Source organism: Meriones unguiculatus, chromosome 10 (assembly GCF_030254825.1).
Source record: "Meriones unguiculatus strain TT.TT164.6M chromosome 10, Bangor_MerUng_6.1, whole genome shotgun sequence".
Classification (NCBI taxonomy): domain Eukaryota; kingdom Metazoa; phylum Chordata; class Mammalia; order Rodentia; family Muridae; genus Meriones; species Meriones unguiculatus.
In genome coordinates this window covers 99986803-100009825 of record NC_083358.1, presented here as the reverse complement: position 1 = coordinate 100009825, position 23023 = coordinate 99986803, and the positions used below count along the sequence as shown (strand labels likewise).

Sequence of the window (23023 nt, the reverse complement as noted above, 5' to 3'; positions counted from 1 at the left end):
GCTGACTTTCTGGCTTAAGAATCATGGAGCCCTTGATCCCTTTTCCTGTGGCTCCAATCCTAATGACCCCTCGCATTTCAATATTCCAGTAAAAACCTTTGTGATATCAGAGAGAGAGCCATGCCTGTAAATATTAGTGAGGAACTGTGACCATCTGGTCAACCTTATTTTAGGTGTGGACACCAATGCACCTACTAATGATGTTACCCACGTGCGGTCACACTACCAGTTGTAGAGCCTGAAAACACAGTGCCTAGTGCACAGTGGGAACTCGGTATACACCATGCTTATTACTGCCACCACCCCAGCTATAATGTGCTTCTGCTGAACATTTCGTTTTGCTACCTGTTAAGAGCTTTTTGGAATGGAAAATAGTGACAGGGAAGTCATAGGTAATGTTACAATCTTTAGATCATCCAATGACGTTTAAATCTCTCCTCTTCCAGGAGCATCTGATGACTGGGCATCCCTCCCAGGCTGTCATCATACCTCATCTCTCATCCAAATACCACCATGGTAAGAGGGAACTGCTTCGTTACTTGTCTCTCTCACTTTCCAGACTATAGGTTTGCTTTCATGTAGGAAGCATGTTTTCCCAAAATTCAATCCACACTGTAAAACATTAAATAGGTGAAGCCATCGATATCCTTATAATCAGAAATTTATATGTTTCTTAGTTATCCCTGATTGCTTTGACAAAATCCATTGCTTAGAAAGTGTTAAGCAAGCAAACAAGCAAACCCATTGATTCTAGCTAGACATGGTGTTGTACAACTTTAATACCAGTACCTGGGAAGCAGAGGCAGGTGAATCGCTGTGAGTTTGAAGCCCTCCTACTACATATATTGATTTCTAGGCCAGCCAGAGCTACATAGTAAGACATTGTATAAAATAAACAAACAAACCAGAAACAACAAAAGGACTAAGTTCTTAAATCAGCCAGGTTTGGAGTTTTATTTCTTTGTTTTGCTTTGTTAGAGATAAGGACTCACTCTGTAGCTTAGGTGGGCCTTAAATTATTAGCAAGCCTCCTGGGTCAGGTTCCCAAGTGCTGGGATTACAAGTGTGAACCACTATACTCAGCTCCAGCTGTTTTATTTAGGATCTGCATGACTTTAGTCAAGTCATTTGCTCTCTCAGAATTCAGTTTTATCATTTCTAAAAAGAGAGAAGGGGGTCCTGTGAGACATAATCTTTCTATAGTTATTAAATTTTTCAGTGGAAAAGACACTGATCAAACCATTCTTCTTGTAGAAAGTCATTTTGTGATGCGCTTGCATACAACCTGCAGTTACTTGCCCTCTTGGCTTTATTTGTGAATGCTAATGATTGGAAACAATGTCAGTAAACTCGTTAAATAAACTGATCTTTATAAAATAATCCAAGGTAGCCACCGAAGCAGCAGTGTAAGTACATGGATTCTACGATAGAACAAATACCAAAATATATTAAGAGAAAAAAAAATACAAGGTGTGTAACAGTTTACAATGTAAGCTTTCTTTCCATGTCAACAGTAGAGAATGTATGCATGTATGTATTTGCATAAGATAACTCTAGGTTACTCAGGGAATTGGTGACATTTGATTGAACCATGTACAAATAAAGGATATATTTTCAAAGAGTGCCAAAACAAAGAAAGAGGAAAAAGAATTCAAACCCCACCTATCCACTTCTGTGTGTGATAAAAATGGTCTGGTGTTATCTCTGTGGTCAGCAGCAGGGGTGGTACCAGTGGGGGCGATTGTAGCTCTCAGGTTTTCGGTTACCTTTTCCCTCTGGAAACGAGTCACTTGGATTTTGATTGAGATTCCGTCTTGATCATCCATAACAAATTAATATCCCAACTGTCCAGCAATGTTTGAATAAAGTATTTCCACTCTTCATTACCAGAGTGCTAATGCAGTGTGTAAGAGAGCAAAGCTCTCTCCATGAGAGCCTAGCACTTGGATCTAGAAGGATCCTCAGTGTGCCAGCTCCCTGCCATGTTCAGTATCCCTATCTTATAGTGAACAAGTCCACATGGCTTTATAACTTCAGTACTTTTCAAAGATTGTGATGAATAGACCCCAGGTAGGGTCCGAGAAATACTGTTTCTAAAGCAAGAAATATGGCCTCTATAACCAGCAGTTTCCTTTGTATCTTTTATCCCCTTGTTGGTTCTTTCAAACGTTTTTTTATTGCTTTTGTTATAGGTAAGGAGGAAATTCAGCCCTGGGGAAAGGAACCAGCACAACAGCGCTAGCTATACTACTAGGAACTGACCATCAGACTCAAAACAAAGGGAAGTGAGGAGAACCATTGACTGGGAATCCTCTCCCAACAGATGCCAAAATCATAGCTATTTAAGTATTAAGCATGGTTATCAACAATTAGGTCATCTCTCCAAATGAAAACCTTGTGAACAATTAGCTAAAGAAATATTTATTCATTTATGCAGCCACTCAAGATTACTGAGTGTTTATTCATGTCAGACACTTTACCAAGAATCTGGACATACAAGCAAATGAGATTATCACTGACTTTAACAGTAAATAGTAAACAGTGATCTATTTAATAACAAACAAAGCAGCAGCAATGGCTAACACTGGATGTTTATTTGTGTGGTAGGAAGATTTCTACGCTTTTTGTGTGAGCTTTAATTGGATTATTTTAATACATGTGTGATGGATGTCACCTCTGTTTGTTGAATGAGGAAACAGGCACAGACATGGTAAGTAATTCGCCCAAGGTCTCACAGCAGGCAAGTAGGTCAGCTGAAATGCCAACTTTTAGCTACAACAAGCATTTTTCTAGGAAGAAGCAGTAGCCAGGAGTTGTGATAGTGGGTGCTGGCTGTCTATGGTGCTGAGAGAAGATAAATGGTTTGGTGGCCTCTCAGGCCAAGTCTTTCCTTGGTTACACTGGGAAAAATACACGTCCACATAAGGATTTAAGGAGACAAAAGAGATCAATCAAGTGAAGAGGGAATTGCTGGAGAATCCACAAGGGTGAAAGAGGGATCCAGGAAGCAGAAAAAGCCAGCCCAGGACAAGGTCCTTGAAGTTAGTGCAATGAAGAAAGCAAGTTTTATCCACAAACAACATGATGGAACTTGGGCATCCTGGAGACCTGGGGACAGTAGAGAACTGAATCTGTTATTTGGAGCAAGCTAGCAAGGAGGGACAGAGTGACCCAAAGGATCCAGATGCGCTGTCACCCAAGGAGAGTCTGCAAATACTGAACCACACTTCAAAGTCAAGCCCAGCCAAGCTGGGTGGAACTAAGCTGAGAACATGCACCATAGAGCTTGGCTGAGTGTCTCCCAAACTCATCCTAAGTAGCTTGGAGGTGGGTTTACTTGCAGGCTAGAGACAGCCTTGCACATTGAATTCAGGCTGGTCAGGGGCCGCTTACTTATATGGCCTCCCTCTCTCTGCCTCCAAATTCTGGATGTGCTACCAGAAGAGGAGAGAGTTCCTTCCTATGCTGCTTCATGGGACATGGGATTGAGTAATAACTTCATTCATTTTCCAAATTCTCTGCTGATTCTCCCTGGCTGGAGTGGAACTTGCATGCTTGCAAGGGAGGTAGACTCTGTCCCTCTGGGCTCAGGCTTCTAGAAATTGGAGTGTGGAAACTGGCAGCTGGGAGAAGCTGGGAAGTGGCTAAAAGACTACCGGTCATGATGTCACATTCAGAAAAGCCTTGTGGCCCTCATTTGAGGGTTAAGAAGGCAGGAGGATGGGATGGACTTTAGTCTATTCTGGAAGAAAATGAAGCCTATTTTTCCTCCCTGATTAGCATTTTTATTGCATCCTTCCTATTTGCTCTGCCTGCTCATAATTAAATACTGCCCATGGTGTCTCGTCTATTTTGGTAATGTGCTCTTGGACACCGATGGATTGGATTTAGATTTGCTTTATGGGCTTCCTCCACTGATAGAGAATGAGGCTTAAGTTTAAAGTCTCCCTGGCAAGGTGGGCTGGGTAGGGCAGGGAGACTAGCATTGAGCTCAGGAGCCTCCTCACCCCAGTGCTAGGCTCTGAGCTGATATCTTGGATGAGAAAGGCAAAAAGCGTGTGCTATTCCTGTTCTCAGAGCAACTTCTGTTCATGATGATCTGAGACATAAAGGGGCTACGTCTGCGTTGCCTGGGTAAGGCTGAGGCCCAGAGGCTGAAAGTGCTCCTCAAAGACATTGGTGGAGAAAAGCAGTGGTGTGCTCCTGGATGTAGACTCCAAACACTCTGCCAGAACGCCCCCCACAAACAAACGAGGCTTGTTCCAGCTGCCATGCCATTTGTCCTTTTCTCATGACCTACAGTCACAGCTATAGTCAAGGCTGCTTGTGCCATCATATTCCTTTGCCCTTTCATTGCTGTGCCAGCCCACCAGCATCTTCTCTCTTTCTCTTTCTCATGTTCTTGGTAGCATCCATCCTATTTCCAGTAAGCTACTCACAGGCCCTACTTTTCTTTGTTCTACCTTTATTCTTCTTTATCCAAAGCTCAGCTTTCTCCTTTCATCAAGTCAAACTTGAGCCACAATAGGAAAGTATAAATCTGAAATCTACGCAGTCTAGATCAGTGGCTCACAAAGTAGTCCCTCGGACCTCAGCATCAACTTGGCATTTGCTAGACATGCAAATTCCTGGGTTCCACCTAGTAGGGGCAGGGTCCTGCTACTCAAATCTTAATCAGCCATCAGGGTTCGTATGTACTCACACTTTTGAGAGCTACCTCTTTTTGCCATCTTTCCACAACCTTCCCTCAGTGGCATCTTCACTGATGATCCTATCCTCTATGAATCAATCTTCTTCGGTGACCACAGACTCCAGGCCACTCCATCATCTGCTGGAAAGACAATGGCTGTCCTGCCTTGGACCACCATCCAAGGAGCTGTCTGTGTCCCTGTTATATCTCTGAACCTTCATCTGGGCAGCGTGGTGGCTTCCCGCAGTTTCAGCTGCCACCTCTATGCTGAGGATCCCCCTGTGTATGCTCCTCCTCCCCAGGTCTAGAAATTGACGCTGACTGCCTGTAAGGTACTTGACTTTGAGTGGTCTAGACAACTCATTCACACTTCCCACACAGAACCCCCCAAGTCGATGTCCGACTTTCCTAATTTCAGCTCCTTTTCCATTCAACTTTGCACAGTCCCTTCCCCTGCACAATTCAGTGACCAGTTTCTGCTGCTGTCCATCCTTGGGTGAGCTTCTTTCATTGGTAGCTCAGCAGCTCTAGCTCAGGCTGCAAACCTCCTCCCTCTACCCATTCTTCTCAGGACTGCCAGCACTGTTGTGCCAACACACAGTTCTTTGCCGAAGGGTCTCTTGGCCCTTGCAGGACAGACCCCAAATGGGCTTTCTACTTACTACTTTCCCGACTGGCTCATTTTCTGACACTCTTCTTCTTGCTCGGCCTTCTCTATCACATGCTGCTCACGGTCACACTTCTGAGTATTTGTTCACATCCATGTCTGCATAAGATGACTTTGTCTCAGAAGCCCTCCTTATCATCACCAATATAAGTCAGCATGTGTTGCCTTATACACGTCCTTCCCAGATGGCTCTTCCTTCTTCTTCCAGCCCCGGGCTTCCAGAGCACCTGGCCTTGCTGGAGTTCTAGAACACATCCCTTTATAATGTTCACTTGTCATCCTCCTCAGTTGTGACTTCTCAAGTGTTGCCTGAGCTTCCGTCACTGCTGCTTCCCAGCCCTTAGCCTGACTGCCCACACATGGCTGGTGCGCATGCTTGGTTGTTAGTTTCATGCAGTGCTTATGAAAGGCTGGGGTCTGGCTAATATGCAACTGCCTCTAACCTGGGACAGCCTTCCTATCTCCAGGTGCGTGGTGATGGTCAGGGTTTAATCTGCCCACGTAAGAGCCCTCCAGGCCCATGACTTTGGCTCCCACCCTTGCTGTTTGTCTTTGCATGGTAGTTTCACCTGCTGGAAGGAATGAGTCCGAGTCACTTCTCCAGTCCCCTGGCCAGTGGTTCCCCTTCTACTGCTCAGTCTTGAGATCCCCTGCTCCTTCTCCAACTTTTTAGCAGCCTGGGTTGCATAAGTTCCCCTTCTGCAGAGAGAGAGAGAGAGAGAGAGAGAGAGAGAGAGAGAGAGAGAGAGAGAGAGAGAGAGAAAGACAGTTCTTCTTATCAGAGCCTGCCTATGGCTGGTTGTTTTCCTGCATCTCAGAGCAGTAGCCACATGGCAATGTGTCATCGGGGAGTAGTTCCTGCAGCTCTGGGTACTGAGGTGTGAAACCTCTGAGTTCAGAGACAAACAGCAGAGCCTGTAAAGTTAGCTCCCAGTGTTTGTTAAGTGACTAGCCAAGGAATGCAAGATGCTCTCAAGGCATCTTCCACTATTGCTGCCCATGCTTTTCTACACAGAAAGCAGTGAAGGGCAGCAGCGAGGAAGATGGAGAGACATAGAAAGATCATTTCTCTACAGTTTTCTGTTTACCTCCAAGAAGGACCTCCAGATCAGAAAAAACACAAGGGTCCCTAAGCTACCAGTTCCCCATCTCTCCTGCTGTTAGCCCCGGGCTGTATCCTTCCAGGTTGCAGGCAGACAGAGGTAGACAGACTAGCTTGGAGACAACTTTGAGTGAATTCAATTACCATAGCAACCAAAACTACCAGCATGGAGATTCGGCTCCAGACAGCAGCAATCCTGGCATCCCAGAGAAGTAGCCATCCAAAGGGCACTGCTGAGAGATCAAGAGGTAAAGGGGGGAAGAGGCACCTCCTTATTTATTTAGACTTTGAGGGGTTCTGCAGAGCTCTTATCAGCCAGAAGCAAGCATCTGTTATCTCTATCCCATTTGGGCCCAGATCAAAAAGCACATACTTCCTTGGCCTTTTGCTTCCTAAGATGTTCTTCCATGGATGGGCAGGAAACCAGCCTTCCTTCTGACTCTGAGAGGCAGAGCTTCCTGGCTGGTGAGATGGCTAAGCTAGTAAAGGTGCTTGTTGCCAAGCCTGACGGCCTGAGTTTGATCTCCAGAACCACTGTGGTGGAAGGAGAGAACATACTCAGACAAAAGTGAAGGCAGCTGGGAAGAAGGCAGAGCGACCCAGGCAGAGTGCTGACTTAGGGTAAGACCTGCCAATCTCACATGTCCTTGGGCTCTATGACTTTGACTTCCAGCCTAGCTGTTTGTCTTCACATCTGTTTCCCTAAAAGTGGTCCTCCAAACAGGAGTGGCCACTCAGGAGTCAGATGCCATAGTTTTCAAACAAGCCCTGTTGAGGGATCTTGAGCAAACTGCTCAACTCTTCTGCTGCTCTTTTGCTCATTTGGTCCCTGGGCATGCTTGCACCTGCTTCATAAGACTGTTTCCACAAATGAAAAACTGAGAATGCAAAGGAAGGGCCTTAGAGCTGTGTGGTCCATGGTGAGCAGCAGACAAGAATGTTCTGTTGCATCTCATCATTGCTATTATTAATTTCCCCACAGTGATGATGATCCCAGACTCTAGGTCCTACTGTCTCACAAGCGCTTCCCAAAGCTGCCAGGTTGGCTCATAGCAGGCGGTTCCTTCCTTCCCCCGAAGGCAGCTAGAAAAGCAGAGGGCTGTGAATGACCAGAAGCCTTGTTCTCTCGAGATGTCATCTGAGCCTGTCAGCAATGCTCACCCAGGGAAGTTTCTGTGAAAACAGCCTCTAAAAGATTTCATTCGTCTCTCTTATTGCATTAGAGCAATGCTTCTCAACTTGTGGCTCACAACCCCTTTGGGGCTGAATGACCTTTTCACGGCGGTCACCTAAGACCACCAGAAAACATGAATATTTACACTACAATTCATAGCAGTAGCAAAATTACAGTTATGAAGCTGCAACACCAATACTTTTATGATTGAGGGCCACCACAACACGAGGAACTGTATTAAAGGTTTACAGCATTAGGAAGGTTGAGACCACTGGGTTAGAGGCTTGGTCTCTCTAGCAAGGCCCTTGAAGTGAGTGGTGGAACCTTCAAGAGGCAGGTTCTGGAGAAGGGGGGGGCTGGTTTACAGCAGCACACCCTTGAAGGCAATAGTAGGACCAGCCCCTTCTCTTGTTGTCCAACCATGAAATAAGTAGTTTTGTCTTAGCCACAGTGTGCTGCCTCTCCAGAGGTCCCAACACAGCTGGACTTGCCATCTGCAAGTGTGAACCAAAGTCAGTGTTTCTTCATTCTAAGCTAATCGTCCCAAGCACTCACTATGTAATGGAAAGCTGACCGGCACAAGCGTGTGATCACTACGGTATAAAGGAGAGACGGCCTGTGACGAAGGCCAAATCCTCCTCTGTAAAGTGGGAATAAAATAAAGACCAGTCTCGGAGAAACACAGGCCTGCTCACAAGCACGGAAGGTGAAGGTGGGCACCACCTTTTATGATCTTGTCTCCTGTGTGTCCCGATCTTATTTCCCATGTGGCGTGTGAACATCAGGAGGACAAAGGTGATTCTCTTCAATAAAGCAATGGCTGGTGATGGTGTCTTGTGTCCTTCTCTGGAGGCTGTGTTCTTTCATTCCAATAGGTTTTTTTTTTTTTTTTTTTAATAGTGGCCATGAACCAGGCCTTGTGCCAGCTGCTGAGGACACCAAAGAAAATACAGTTTGGGACTTTCACCTTGGCAGCCAAGAAAGACTCCGAGTCTCAGAGAAGCATGTTGTGGTACTATTCGGTAGGGGAGAGTATAGCGAAGTTGAATTGGGGCTGCAATTAATCCCATGCTGGGCAATGGGGCCAGGCATTGTCAATATCCTATGTGTGGACCTGGAATATAGTTCTGTCCCCTGGAGAACTGAGAAGAAGGGGTGCAGGGAGAGAACAGCAGGTACAAAGAGGAAGTGTGGAAGGCCTGTGGTGCAGAAGGTGAGGCATTTAGGGATGAAAGGAGTGTGTGTGTGTGTGTGTGTGTGTGTGCGTGCGTGGGATAAGGCAGAGGATAGAAGATGGGTAAGGGATGAGATCCAAGAGTTAATCTCTCTTCTTATCTCTCAAGCAATCAGCAGTTCTCTAAGCCCTAGATAGTGTAGTTTGCTATGCTGGGATTTCAACTGCTTTATTTAAAAAGAAAAAAAAAATTATTTTCTCTGGAACGAAAGGAGCTGTTGAGTATGTTTTGGGTTAACCCCAGCCCATTTCTGAAGGTTTGCTCCACTCATGGGTCTTGAATGTCCTCAGCTGACAGCTTTTTCCAGGCCAGCATCAACAATCCTGGCTGAACAGCACTCAGAGAAAACTCTGACATTCTTCCTTCCTACAGGGTCCCTAACTACTCCACCCACCTCCACTCACCCCTCCCACACTACACAGAGAAAACTCTGACCTCCCTTCTTCCTACAGAGCCCCTAACTACTCCATCTACCTCCACTCAGCCCTTCCACCTTGCCAACTCTGCTTTGTATAAACATGTCTGACACCAGCAGCGGCATCTTCTCAGGCAGCAGAGGCTGAGCGGGGCTGCTCCACACCCAACCAACCAGAGTACTGATTTCTTTTCCTCTAACATATTTCTCTCATGCTCCACTTGTCCGTCTGCAGTAGTTGAGGTCCTCATCAACTCTCCTCTGGAGTGCTACAGGAGTCTGCTAATTGGTCCCCCTGCTTCCTATCTAGACCTCCTCAAATCCACCCTCTATACTACTGGGTCAGAGTGGGCTTGCAAACACAGATCCAATTGTATTATGCATCTGCCCTAAGCTCAAGATACTTCCCTGTGGCTGACAGGATGGAGTCCAGTTCTTCCCCTTGCTACCAGAGACCTCTGTTGACTGTCTTGCCAGCCTTTGTCATGCTGTGTCCTGCTTCACTCCTCGGTGTCTGCTATTTGATGCTCACATCATTCCAACTTCTCCCCCGATCCTGGACTCAGCTCAGCTGTCATTTCTTCCAGAGGAGCTTTCGCTCATGCTGGGCTGCAAGCTGCCCTAAAGGGTAGCCCCACCCAGTCACATGTCCTAGCTCTGTCAGTACTACCGATCTCGCTGCATGATGCTTGCTTCCGGTTCCTCGCCTAAGAACAAATGTACTCCTTTCGATTGTTTCAAGTATTTGTGAAGATGGAAAAAGTGGGTACAGTGACCTGAGTTTGGGTTCCCAGCACCCCATAAAAACTGGGCACAGGGGTGAATGTCTGTATCACCAGTGCAGGGGGATGGATGGTGAAGACAGGTGGATCTCTGAAATCCACTGGCCAGCACCAACCTAGTCAGATTGATAAGCTTCAGGTTGAGTGAATGAAACCCTGTCTCAAGGTGGAGAGTGATCTAAGAAGATACCAGAAAGCAGCCTCTGGCAACACACAAGCACACGCACACACACTCACCAAACATATGTATACATACACACTCTCCAATAAATATACACACCAAACATACACACACACACACACACACACACACACACACACACCTAGCACCTCTTCGTCCTCAGTCTTCACTGACTCTACAGTGAGGTTTTTAGTAAACCTACACATCAGATCACACCTGACTTCCTCTTTGCCATGACCTCTGTTCCAAGAAGGCAGGACCTCCTATTTTGCTCTCTAGCATACTCTTAGCAGTTAGTGGAAATTCAACAGTATATGTTAGATAAATGAATGAATTATTGATTTTTAATCTTTGGTTATTTGGAGGGGGCCACATGCCACATCTGGAGGTCCGAGGTCAATTTTGTGCAGTAAATTCTCTCCTTTTACTGTTTGTTCTCCTTGGGGTTGAGCTCCGGTAGTCACAGTTGGCAAGTACCATTACCCTCTGTTCCATCTTACCGGCCTCAATGGTTTAATAAGGACTTTTTGAGCTACCATGACTGAACAAAGACTTATCAGTTCACATAAAATATGTGTTGCATGCTGAATGTACCAGTCAGAGTTCTCAGATTATACATATAATCTACCTACACATAGAAAGGGGATTTGTTAAAAATGGCTTACAGAATAGTCCAACAAGGGCTTTCTACCAACAGAAGGTCCAAGAATCCAGTAGCTGCTCAGTCCATGAGGCTGATGTCCGATGGTCTTCAGTACATGATGGAATATCAAAGGAGTAGGCTCTAATGGCAGTGAAGGAATGGACTTGCCAATGAGAGCAAGAGCAAGCAGGCAAAGAGAGCAAACGTCCTTCTTCCATGTCCTCATATAGGCTTCCCGAAAAAGGTGTGGCCCAGATTAAAGATGGATCTTCCCACCTCAAAAGATCTGGATTGAAAGTTGAGTCTTCCCACAGGAAATGATTTAATTAAGGAAAAAATTCTCTCACAGGTATACCCAGACACTTGGGTTTTAGTTAATTCCAGATGTAGTCAAGTTGACAACCTAGAACCATGATCACAGCATGCCTCCTGCTGCTATGTAAGAGACAGGGCATGCCGGAGAGAAGAAGCACCTGTGGTCCCTGCCTTCCACTTGGTAGCATTTGAATGGGGCGACATTGGAAGTGAAAGAAAGCCAATGGTACCCCTGGCAATTGCCCTGCTCCCTCCCTCATCACTATCCCACCAGTGCTGCCATTCAGCAGTGAGGCTGCTGTATGCTTCTCTTTTGGCCACTTCAGACATGTGGAACAAATGAAAACCTGTGAGTTTGAGTTTGCAAAGCAGACATGAGCATTGGTTAAGGTGTCAGGAGTATATCAGTTTGGGGACGTCAGCCTGCCTGGGACTGAGGTGGCTCCAGGGATCCACCAGAAAGGGTCCTCACCCTCATAACACAGGGCAGTAATGTTCTAGCTATTTTAAGCATGTGGCTGCTCACTGTAGTTGTTTCCCTCACACCAAGGCAGGCGTCTCCTTTCTTTATGACTCTGAGTTTGATTTAACACACACACTTAAAAAATGGAAGAACAACTTCTTAAATCTGCAGTAAATGTATTGTTCAATAGATTTGATTTATTAGTTAGGAGCCATAGAGGAGCCGCCGTGGTGATTTATTGTGGATTTATTTGTCTCAGGAACTGGAGTTGCTGCCTGCATCTTAGGTTCCCATGAGGGAAAATAATCCAGGGAAAAGAAGACCCTTAGCTCATTGGCACCAGTGGGGATTTTAACTGCCTTCCCCTACTCTGTATGTCAGGTGATGGCAATGGAGGGAGGTGGGCAGGGTGAGGCCCATGATAAAATGGCACTTGTTTCTACGAGGTCCATTGATTAGGGCCAGGAAACAAAGGGGTTTCCAGGCATCCCAGCTTGAAGAGATAGACAGGCTTCACTTGTCTCCATGAAGTAGATGAAAAACGTGTGTGTGTGTGTGTGTGTGTGTGTGTGTGGGTGTGGGTGTGCACGCATGTGCACATGCGTGCTGGGCATAATGGTGTTAGATAATCGGAAGTGAAAGGAAGGACAAAATCGCTACAGAGGGAAGATCCTGCACAAACCTCCAACAGCTGGAGTAAGAAAACCCATAATGTTCACCACCGGCCCAGGGCAGAAGTAGCAATGAGGCACTTGCCCTGCTCCCAGGACACACCATCTGTGACAACATCCGTGTCTGCAGACAGGGCTCATTCTTTTTAAGGGAGCTGTATCTAAAGGCTGATACTGGTTAATTCAAGAAAACACAAGATTATAGCCAGAAAGCTCACTGGCAAAGGTGAGGACAAAGGCTCAAGAGGAAGGGGAGAAGGCTTTACACAGGTGACAGCTTCACTGGAGAGTGGAAACCACAGCTTCTCCCAGATTTTCTGTGGGGCTCTTGGGAAGGCTAGAGTGGTAGGTAGGCTATGTGTCTGTGTAAAATGGCATGGCCTAGGTTAAGTTTCGGTGGTGATGGAGACAAGTCTCTTCCTGCTCTGTCCAGTGCTGTAACCATAATTTAACACTCGAAGCATGACCCCCAACAGCTAAGGAGCAAAACATTCAATCTTATTAATTGAATTTTAAAATTAGTTTAAATAGTCCCACATGTCTAGTGGCTATCGTTCCAGAGAGCACAAATCTGCGAGGTGAGATACTCAGAGGCAATTCCCTCTGATGCTGAGGATGTGGGAGGTTCTTGTAAGGGACTCATATTTGTTGTGCCGGAAAGCATGGAAGTGTGGGGATGACCGGGAAGCAGCATAGTCCGACTCAGGGTTTAAAGCTTCTCTGGAGCACTGTATGGATAAGGGTAGACATACTACTCCAATGCACGTCATCCACGTTTCAGCAACAGTTTGTGTTGTTGCTCGGATCACAGGCCACACAGGCCTGGGAAGGATCTCTCTGCGTTCCATACAGCTATCTAGGAATCCAGGCTCCTTTCCTCTTGTGGCTGGGCCTTCCTTGAATCTGTTGAAATTCTGTTTAGCCACCGGATCAAGATAAAGGCAGAGAACACAAAGGGTCACCCTGAGGGTTTTGTGGAGACTGTCATGTTACCACGACCAAACCTAGTCACAAAGCCAAAACTAACTTCAAGGGACCCTGGAAAAATGTGTCTGTGTCTGTTAAAGATAAACAGCAGTTTGATCGGCAGCTGCCACAGGCAACTACTTTTACTTTAGGCCCTTATGTCTCAGCTTCTTGTGAAACAGGAGTAAAGTAAGATTTGAAGAAAGCTAAGGGAGGTAACACATCTGGAACAAACAAAAAGAACTGTTTTTGTTTTGTTTGTTTGTTTATTGTTGTTTTTCAACAGGATTTCTTTGTGTAGCCCTGGTTGTCCTGGTCTCACTCTGTAGACAAGACTGGCCTCGAACTCACAGCAAACGCCAGACTGCCTCTATCTTCCTGAGTGCTGGGATTTAATCTCCGCCCGGATTAAAGAATTTTTAACATTCAAATTGAAACAGAGGGGTATCCTGTGGGGAAGGTTGAGATAAGCCTTTTGGAGGCCCATAGGGAAAGGTGAGTGAAATGTCAGTGATTCCTCCAACTCCTCCAAAGGTTCCGATCCTCTAGGGACTCCTAGCACACTAGTGAAGTCTTAAAAGGGATCCGAGGCTAGGGGGGTGACTGCTTTCCCCTTCACTGTAGAAACCTCCAAGGTGACCTTCCTTCCCCCACCCCTCATTTCCTTATAGTTGCACCAACCTGATTGATTGTTACTGGTGCTTGACAATAGCACAGGATGGTCTGATCAGCCTTTTAACCATCTAAAGGCTGTTACGCTGGATAATAAAGTTAGATCTGCACCTTTTGGGGGAAAAAATAAAGAACTGTTCTTGCTGGTGTTTTTTTGTTTGTTTGTTTTTGTCAAGCTGAAACTCATTAGAGTGATCTGACAAGAATGGATCACAATTGAGAAAATGCCTCCATAAAATTGGCCTGTATGGAAGCCTGTCTTAATGGATGACAGATGTGGGAGGGCCCAGCCCACTGTAGGTGGTGCCAAGGTGGTCCTGGGGTGTATAAGACAGCAGGCTGAGCCAGCTATGAAGAGCAAGTCAGTAAGCAGTAGTCCCCCACAGCCTCTGCTTCAGTCCCTGCCTTGACTTCCTGTCTTAACTTTGCTCCGAAACAGAGTGTGACCTGAGAGTTATAAGCTGAAACAAATCCTTTCCTCTCCAAGTTGGTTTTTATCATGATGTTCATCACAGTAATAGAAACCCTAACTAAAACAAGAACACAGCTGTGTTTTGAACTGACTTCAGCCTTTCAGCTTGGGCCTCATCACAGCTACTGTGAAGCAGACCTACGGATGCCAAGGAGCTTACACGTGGAGGCATCATTGCCAGGCATATTGTGTGTGTGCCCCTTTCCATGCAAAGGACAGAACAGACTTTGGGCAGAATGCTGGAAATTCCTGAGCTTCTCAAATCCACATCGGGCACACATTCTGTGTCACAGAAGGAGGCAAGAAGGATGTCTCCCCTGGAGAGATGGCTTTTGTTACTAAGAGTGAGGCTGCTGAACTACTTAGTGATGACATTATATGACACCTGGAATGTGACTCAAAGATGTGGAGTAGAGGCCTTAGAATATAGATGCTGCTTGATTGGTCATGAATTGCTAATGTTCAGTGCTAATTGAGGGGTCATGGGACATATAATTTTCTCATCTGTAAAGACTTTTTGAAGAGCTTTGAAAACCCATGTTATTAAGGGTCTTGTAGAGAGCCTGAAGCCTCTTAAGACCTTGCAATATGGGCATAGGAGCTGGCTTGTCTTTGTGTAATTGTCCGTTCTCTAAAGCAATTAATGATTTTGTAGCCAAGTCTTTCAGAAACACAAGGAGGCAGTCAACCCAGACTTTGAGCTCTGGAGAGCAAAGGCAATTGGTTGTAAGCATCACAGATGTGCGGAGTTGGAGTCTCATGAACTGTGTCTGTTTGCTTGCCAAAGGAAGTAGGTGTGTAGAATTGGTGCATAAATCCCTTTATTATGATTTTCACAAAAGCTGGAGACTTACTTGGTTGTTCAGCTTTGGAATTCAGAAACAGTCTACTTCACTGTTTGCACTGGCATCATTCGGTTCAGTGGACAGAAGTCTGTGGAGTTAAGTAGCACCTCTTGGTTCCCTCAAGTTTTCTTCCATTACTTTGGTGAATGCTAGAAATCTCATTCATTCTACTTAAAAGTCTTGGTTAGTACTCTGTTCAATTTACATGTGAATGCTATGTCTTTGGACAATGAAATCACTTGTATCTTGGTCTAAATGATTAAACAGTTCTGACTGGCAAGGAGGGAAGGCTGGAGAGATGGAACAGTTGTGCAATCATAAGGACCTGAATTCAGACCCCAGAGTGCACACAGAAAGCTGGATGTGCCTATGCCAGCCAGTAACCCTAAAGTAGTGGAGGTGAAGACAGGAGGATCGTTGGCACTTGCTGGCTACCAGCCTAGCTCCAGGTTTAGTAAGAGACCCCATCTCAGGGGGATAGACAGACAGCAATAGTGCAGAACACTGAACATCTGTCTGGGGCCGCTACATGGCAGGTATACACACCCACACACATGTGCACAAATATACATACACACAAAAAAGAGAAAAGAAAAGGAAAGATGGCTAGTGGGATGGTTCAGCAGGGTTCTTGTCATCAAGCCTGGTGCCCTGAGTTTAAGCCTCCAGTCTCCCATAATGGAAGCAGAAAAACAACTCCCTCAGGCTGTCATCAACCTTGAGTGTACTCACACACACAAACTAATAATATATAATAACAGATAATTATATTTATCGTATAATAATTTATATACTTTAATATATAAATTTAAATTTATAAAAATATGTAATTTATATATAATATATAATTTATATAATTATATATAATATATAATTAATACACAATGCACTATATAAATATATTAAATAATATATAATTAACATAAAATATTATATATAATGAAATAATATATGATGGATAATTAGTATAGAAATTATAAATAGCTAATTGAAACAAATATTTTTAAAAAGGAAAAAAGACCTTAAAATGCAGAAATAGAGTACCACAGAACAGAAAGAGAAGGCAATGGAAGGAATGTCTAAGGCATAGACTCTGATCTCACACATGCATTCTGAGGGTCAGGTGCTCACTCATATCAAAGAGCTTGGGTGACCTGCCTAAAGTTCACGAACATCGTTTGAGGAACTGTGCTGAATAGTTTAAAGAGCTGGTTTCAGACACCTCTAGACTTAGCTACAATATTACAACAGCTAATAGATTCATCAATAATTGCATGTGAGGCTGTTTCCACATAGTCTAACACCATCCTTATCAGTCCTATGTTACAATACCATCATTAGAACTCAGGCAGGCGAGGGAAATAAGCATCAGAGAAATGAAATGGTTTTCCTAAAGTCGTACAGGCAGTAAATGACAGAGTCAAACTTTGAAGCCAGGTCTATCCAAGGACTGTGCTCTCCCCACTAAGCCTCCACTGTCCTGGATTTATTGATATGGTTCTCATATAAGGTTATACTTCAAACCCAGCAGCCTTTGGTCTTGGTGTCTGTAAGCCATGTTTGTCTTTATGGTCACAGCTGCAAAGAAACAGGGACATTGCAATTTGGCTGTGTCCTGGCTGTTCCCAAAGAGGTGATGTTCAGTGGATGTGATTCACATCTCACCAGGGTAGAAAGAAAAGAATGCAAACCCTGCTAGCCAGTCTGGTTGAACACTGGCCCAGTCTGCATGGGCAGGACCAGCTGAATCCAACGTTATAGCCTTTCTTTGAAAAGGAGTACTATGGGGCTCTTTTCATCTAGGATCAGCCCATATTGAATAACCTTTTCCTTTCCTCTGCCCACCCCCATTACGTCCTCATGTCCATGCTTGAGATCCATCAAAAAGGGTCTTGGAGACAGACCAGATGGCAAATTCGTCACATGTCTTATCACTCATAATCAAGGGAACTACAGGAGTGACTGTTAGAATAAATCATACTCCGGATGCACTGAGCATCTCTCACGTGTCTGCCACACACTCTGTCAGGAATCAGAGTTGGCAGAGACGTAGTCTTTGCCTTACATGCATAAAGGCTAGCAAGAGACACCCTGTGCAGACAACTAAGCCCACACAGACAGAAGGAACCACGCTTGGGATACACATGAAGAACCCAAAGGGGGAATTCTTAGTTCATCTGGGATACAGGAAGGATTTTACCAAAACTTAGTATGTGAACTTTGTGCTGGGTATTTAAGGTTTGAGGATGAGTGGAAGGCTGCTGAGAAGAGGGTGTTCTTTAGCAACTTCCCCAGAAGAGTGTAAGTAGGTCAGGTAGCTCTGGAAGAGAGATGGCATGATTGAGACAGTCCAACAGGAGAGGGTAGTGAGATATAGCAAAGAGGTGAGGGTGGTCAAGAATGGAGAAAGCTGATAGCAAGGAGCCGGGGAGAGCTCAGGAAAACATCTTCAGCATGAGGATAAACTTAAAACCCCAAGTCTGTACAAATTCTCCCTGGGAAAAGACAGACAGAGAAAAGCAAGAATCGAGGAAGAGCAAGAAACCATTTTGGATACAGCGTACCTGCAGGAGGGGCACCGGGAACTGAGACCAGCTCCACCGCTAAAGTGCTTGCCCCACAAGCATCAGGGCCCGAGCTTGATTTCTGACGCCCACAGAAATAGCCAGGTGAGGTAGTGCGTGCTTACCATGCCATCTCTGGGAAGGTAGGGACAGGGGGATCCCCGGGGCTTGTTGACCAGCTGTCCTAGCCTAGAAGGTGGAGCTGCAGGTTCTCAGAAAAACACGGTGAATGCTACAGAGGTTCCCCTCTGTGGACTGCCTCCCTGTGTGCATCTGTGAGTGGTCATGTCTACCATGAGGGCATGGAAGACATAGGCAGCAGCCAGCTTAGGGCTGTTCCCCAGCTCAGAGTTGACATACAAAGCTAGATGGGTGGTTTGAATGAAAACACCCCCCCAATAGGCACACATGTTTGAATACTTGGTCCCCCAGTTGGTGAAACTGTTGAAAAAGGATTAAAACCTCCTATTGCAGGAGGTGTGTCACTGGTGGGGGTAGGCTTTGAGGTTTCAAGAGCCCACCCCATTCCCAATTAGCTCCCTCTCACATGCTCCTGTTTTTCTGTCTCTTTCTCTGTCTCTCTCTCCTCCCTCTCTCTGCCTTGTGCTTGTAGATCAAGATGTAAACTCTCAGCTACTGCTCCAGCACCATGCCTACCTTTCTGATCTCATGCTCCTCGTCACGATGCACATGGACACTAACCATCTCAAACCATGAGCTGCAAATTCAATGCCTTCTTTTATAAATTGCCTTGATCATCATGTTTTATCACAGCAATAGAAAAGTAGCCAAGACACCACATATACCTCCAGATTTGCAAGGTTGCACTGGAGCCCACAGAGAGCATATGTCTTCAGTTGCTTACAGCTCTTCTTCCTGCTTATGGCCTTCTGTGTTCCTCCTCATATGCTGACATTCTGCTCAACTGAGAGAAATGGACTCTGATAGCAAATTTATCAGTTCCTCTCCCCAGTGGTAAGGAGGGGTGAGAGGCAGGGACAGGGATGGGACCAAACAGGCAATATAAGGGGGGGGGCACCAAGAACTATGGGCTACCCTTGCTGGCCACTCCTCTCTCTGTAGCTTTATTTCCTGGAGCCTGGCTGTATGTGCTTGGGTAGGGTAGGGAGGTGGGAGCCTGCGGACAAACAGATCTTGGAACCTACTCCTCCTGCATAAATCTGGCCTCTAGAACATTCCCTATGGGTATCTGGCTTGCTAAGACCCCTCCTCATCCCTGTCCCTACAACTCTGCGCCTGTTCCTTTATTGTTTTCTGGAGCTTAGGGACTCAGATAGCCCAATGAGATAAACCTGACATGGCGGGCCATGGCCTGGCGTTTGTATTGTCATGTGCATGTTGATTTAACGCATGGTATGGACACCCAAACACAATCTGGCTGTTCCAACTTCTTCCCTAGACAGAGTGCTCTGTACTTCCTATCTTGAACAATAACCAACTTTCCAAATTCCTGGCATTGTTTTTAAGTATGTTATCTACGATAGCTACTAAAGTGCCACATTTCTATCATTGGACATTTTAGAGATGAGGGGAAAAAACAAAAAAAATTCCAAAGCACAGAGAGGTTAAGGAGGCTCCCTATGATCCTAGGCTAGGAATAGCAGAGGCGGGTTCAGACCTAATCACTCTGACTTCAAAGGCTCTCCCCTTCCCCCCTCCCCTTCAAGGTACATGGCATTCTGAACGTAGAAAACTTGCAACCCTCAGAAGAGTCCCAGCTCCAAAATGCTTGCCCAGCATGGGACAAACAACCGAAGTAGGGCAGCCACAAGAAGCGAGGGTGTGAGTGAGCGACCCTTCAGGAAGCCCAGGCAAGGGTCAAAGAGCAAGCCTGAGAACACCAGTGCTGGGAAAGAACAGCACAGGCAACAGTAGCCTGGCGTGTCAGCAAAGAGGGAGCTGACTCTAAGTATGCTGTATCTTCCCCTCACAGTCCACATGGTGACAAGCTCCGCAAATATCGGCCAGAGCCTTGGGACCAAGGAAGAATCCTAATGTGTGCACAGTCTGGAGAGGACACAGGCACACATGGACACACATATGCAGAGTCTTCATAGCAGTACTGTCTTTAAATAGAAAAGAATACTCCCCAAGCTGGAGGAACACACACACACACACACACACACACACACACACACACCATGAGGCCCGGGAAACTGAACCGACACTTCAGCAGGGCCAGTGGCGAGAGGAGGAAACCTAGTGCCCTGGCAGCTCCTGACTTTCAGTTCCTATTTAAAATGTCTGAATTGGGAGCATCGACAAGCTCCCAAATTAGCTTTTTAAATAGAAGCCGGGAGTTAAAGGAAAAGCGGCCGCGTCATGGGGGAAAACCAAGTGAAAAATCCCGGCCAGGCTGGGCCAGAGGCAGAGGGAGGAAGGAGCCAACAGTCATGGCTGGGGAGATTCCAGGAAGAGATGGAGGGTTGGGTACCCAGTGTCTCCTGGACAGTGTCTCTTCCAGGTACCTCCTTTCTCCTCTCTTTTGTTCCATTTTCCTCCTCATCTGGCCTCAGCGAGAACTGTAAACAAAACCCACACTGGCCTGAACTAGAAATCCAAGTCTCCCTTATTTTTCTCCAGATACTGGAGAGAGAGAGAGAGAGAGAGAGAGAGAGAGCAGTTCACAGACACTGCACTTGGGCTATCAGGTAGGAGCATCTGAGGAACCGGACTGGAGAAGGTGGGGCAGGGTGTCTGAATGAGTGTCCTGGCTTACAAAGACCCGGATGTCACAAGTTGTCCCATTAGTAGACCAGTCCAGGAGTCTACCGATGTTCCCAGGGAACCACTCCTTCCCTGACAGTGTGGGAGACTCGATCCCTAAACTATCTTTACGCTGCAGAACGGTGGCAAGAATGCACAGGAAATCCAAACCGAGGCAGAGATAAAATGCCATGTTTCCACTGCCCCAAGTTGGGAAGGAGGTGGAAGACCTAAGGAAGGTGTTCCTATTGGGGCCAGGCCACTCAGGGACAGGGTGCCCCCTCCCGGGAGTCACAGCAGCAGAGGTTACAGCTAAAAAAGATAAACATAAAAAAGACATAGATCAAACCCAGCGCGAACAACAACTTCCCCTAAGAGAGGGAGGGAGAATCCCTGCCAGCACCTTCCCTGAATCCTTCCAGGGTTGGCCAGGGAGTGGCAGTGTTGCTAATGATTATTACCGTATGCAAATGAGCATGCAAATCCCGCAGGGTTCCAGGACTTTTGGCAAATGCTAATAGATCCACGCCCACTTCTCGAAGGGCCGACAGTGCACCTTTCAGACTGACACACTTAAGGGAGCCTTGGTTAGCCTAAGTGAGCCTACGAAAAAGGAGCTCCGGGCTACCAGAGGCCCAGAGTGGCTGAGACCTCAATAACTAACCCTAGCAGGCTCTGTTTGCCTCAAGCCAGAAACACGGTTCTGGACTCAGGAAGGTCCACAATTAAAGACATGCCCTACCAAGTTCGCCCTCACCCTCGCCGCACATTTCGCTTTCTCTCCAACTGTGTCTCAACACACACCTCTCTCCACACTCAGAACTGCGATTTCTCAAACCAAAGTGTTCCAGTCACTGCAGAGGCAGGAAGCTGCCTGCTTCGCGCTCTCTGGGCCCGGGATTCCCAGCATCCAGGCCGGAGACTCAGGGAAAGCCGGCCACGGTTTGGCTCAGCGGCCAGGACTTCGCTCTTCACGTGCTGCCGCGGTGATCCTGGGACTCCGGGCCACACTACGCCCCATGGGCATTTGCCAGTCTCCCACTCTTCACGCTGGGTTCAAGCACTAACCAAGAGGGGTCGTTGGGCTTCTGGGAAGGACCCAGGGCCTGAGCCTATTCTGGGAAGACAAAGAAGTGAGAGTTCACGTTCCCAAATTCTCGGTCTTAAATCTGTGAATTCGTGGTGGAGGGTTGGAGCGAATCCTGACCTTCTGGCCGTGCCATCTCCCTCCTGTAGGGCAGTGGCTCTTACGTAGAGGTAAAGGCAGTTTGTCTCCCCTGGGACCTCTCCAGCTTTGGCACAGCTGACAGTTCAGGGTCAGCCTGAAAGCTTGCGCGGCGACCGGCTGCACCTCTCTAGGTGACCAAGGAGTGGAGTTGCTCTGCCGCGTGGACAGTGAATGGGAGACAGACATCCAGTTAAGTGTACACACCCCATACACGCCGGCGCTCCCCGCCACCTCTTCCCAAGTCCCCAGCCACACACACCCCCGAACTCACGATCACGCCGCACGCCCGGCTCCTCCCCCAACCCCAAGCCAAGCTCACCTTGCCACGCCATCCCCATGCCCACCCTCGCCCGCACACGCGCTCACACCCGCGTTGGCACACTCCGCTACCACCTCCAGGCACACCCTAGGATTCCTCCACTCTCCTGGGGAGACGCACCAGGCTCTGCCTAGCCTCCCCGCCCCACCCCCCGCTGCACCCCCACTCACGCGCGCGCCCCTCTACCACACACACACACACACACACACACACACACACACTCACTCACTCACTCACTCGCGCAGAGTCACTCCCCCTCGCACGTCCTCGCCCTGGGCACCCTCCCGTGCCGGCGAGACTCCCGGGTCCTCCTCCTCCTCCTCCTCGCTTCCACCGCTGCCTAGCCGCCCTGCGCTCTCGGGCCGGGCCTGGGGGCCGCTCGGCCCGTGGGGATCGGTGGGGAGCGGAGGGCGCAGCCTCGCCGCCTCCCCCGGACTCTCCTCTCTGCCCCGCCCGCGCCGCGCCCCCACCGCCTCCTCGGGAGAGGGACCTCGGGAGAGGCAGCCCGTGGCCGGCCGGGCTCCGCTGTGCGCGGCGGCGGCGGCGGCAGCGGCGGGGGCAGGGAACGAGCGAGCCGGAGCTCACGAGCCCCAGAGCGGAGAGGCTAGGCGGGGAGGGGACGCGCCGCCGAGCCGGAGCCGGAGCGGCGGTGGCGGCGGCGGCGGAGGGGGAGGGACGGCCCCGCGGACGGACCCACGCACGAACCGACCGAGCGAGGGAGGGACGAGCGACTTGGCCGGCGAGGAGGAGCCGCCCGGGAGGCGGCTGCTGGGCGTTTCCCCGCGCTGCTGGGCGCTCTGCGCCTCGGCGGCCCCCGGCCGCAGGTTCCTCGCGCGCGCGGGTCGCGGGGCCTGGGGCCGGCTTCCGCGAAGGTAAGAGGAAAGAGACCGAG

The 23023-nt window shown here is 47.6% G+C and overlaps 1 protein-coding gene and 1 long non-coding RNA gene across 3 annotated transcripts in view; one reads left to right on the top strand and one right to left on the bottom strand.

Annotated features, from left to right (window-relative positions):
* Positions 1-14534: 14534 nt before the first annotated feature.
* Positions 14535-22481, bottom strand: LOC132656938 (uncharacterized). Its single transcript, XR_009594768.1, has 3 exons — positions 22369-22481; positions 21792-21965; positions 14535-21701 (listed from the first exon to the last, which is right to left on the bottom strand). It is a non-coding gene; the product is annotated as an uncharacterized LOC132656938 (long non-coding RNA).
* Positions 22482-22868: 387 nt separating this feature from the next.
* The window catches only part of Kcnd3 (potassium voltage-gated channel subfamily D member 3), a 216982-nt gene continuing 216827 nt past the window's right edge, over positions 22869-23023 (top strand). For both annotated transcript variants that reach the window (XM_060392933.1, XM_060392932.1), the window contains exon 1: positions 22869-23003. The gene's annotated coding sequence lies outside the window, so the exon portion shown is untranslated. The remainder of the gene's footprint in view (positions 23004-23023) is intronic.